Source organism: Cucurbita maxima, unplaced genomic scaffold (genome assembly GCF_002738345.1).
Source record: "Cucurbita maxima cultivar Rimu unplaced genomic scaffold, Cmax_1.0 Cma_Scf04358, whole genome shotgun sequence".
NCBI lineage: Eukaryota > Viridiplantae > Streptophyta > Magnoliopsida > Cucurbitales > Cucurbitaceae > Cucurbita > Cucurbita maxima.
Genome location: NW_019276374.1, coordinates 1 through 1,332, shown reverse-complemented (window position 1 = coordinate 1,332; position 1,332 = coordinate 1). Strand labels below are relative to the sequence as shown.

At 48.7% G+C, this 1,332-nt stretch overlaps 2 pseudogenes; both read right to left on the bottom strand.

Annotated features, from left to right (window-relative positions):
- Positions 1-877: 877 nt before the first annotated feature.
- Positions 878-991, bottom strand: LOC111475989 (annotated as a pseudogene).
- Positions 992-1,129: 138 nt separating this feature from the next.
- Positions 1,130-1,254, bottom strand: LOC111475988 (annotated as a pseudogene).
- Between the last annotated feature and the right edge of the window lie 78 nt (positions 1,255-1,332).

Genomic DNA, 1,332 nt, shown 5'->3' with positions numbered 1-1,332 from the left:
AGCCCGGGCATATTTAGAAAAGGCTTCCAAGCATATGAAAAAGTGGGCAGACAAGAAGCGTCGCCCCCTTCAATTCCGAGCAGGAGATCAAGTCCTCATCAAGCTGAAACCAGAACAGATCAGATTTTGCAACCGAAAGGACCAGAGACTAGTTCGCAAGTATGAAGGCCCGGTTGAAGTCCTTAAAAAGATCGGGACTACCTCCTACCGAGTTGCACTCCCCACATGGATGAAAATCCACCCAGTAATTCATGTGAGCAACTTGAAGCCATACCACCCTGACCCAGAAGACGACCAACGAAATGCAACCACAAGACCGAGCATCGATCTGAGGCAAAAAGAAACAAAAGAAGTAGAGGAGATCCTCGCCGACAGGGTTAGGAAGATAGGACGACCTGTACGGACGATTCGTGAATTCCTTGTCAAATGGAAGAATCTCCCTACAGAGGAAACCAGCTGGGAACGCGCCGAAGACCTGAAATCCGCAGCCACCCACATCGCCAGGTTTGAAAGTAGTCGGTTGACGGGGTCGTCAACCAATTAAGTGGGGGAGGATGTCACGGTCATGCTCGTCCAGGGCGTGTTGCCCATGGCCGCATGCCTATGGCAAGCCAAACCCTTGTCATGTCTTTTCATTCTAGTGTTTTTACTTCTATAGTTCTAGGGCGTATGACGCCTCAAAAATATCATGTCTAGGCCTGCCAGACATGAAATGTCTCAAAATGTACTATAGGGGGATATGACTAGTTGTCAACTTCTCCCTACCCAAGGTTATATATGCTAAGCCGTTGTTATCTCTCTCTTGCTTGCTTATATAATCTCTCTTTCAAAAATCTCTCTTTCTAAAATCTCTCTCTACCCTCGTTTTCCAAAACCTTCTTTTAAAATCGAGGACTTCCCAAGTGGTCACCCAACTTAGTACTACTCTCGCCCAAGCACGCTTGACTGCGGAGTTCTGATGGGATCCGGTGCATTAGTGCTGGTATGATCGCACCCGACATGCCATGCGCACAAAATTGGATTTAACGCATGCGGGGCGGCATGATCGAAACGCGATGGGCGTGAGCGGGGGAGGTTCTCATTTGTAGAGAAAGGAAGAAAAGAACTGGGAGAAATTGAAAAAAAAAAAGGGGTGCAACACGAGGACTTCCCAAGTGGTAACCCAACTTAGTANTAGTACTACTCTCGCCCAAGCACGCTTAACTGCGAAGTTCTGATGGGATCCGGTGCATTAGTGCTAGTATGATCGCACCCGACATGCCATGCGCACAAAATCGGATTTAACGCATGCGGGGCGGCATGATCGAAACGCGATGGGCGTGAGCGGGGGAG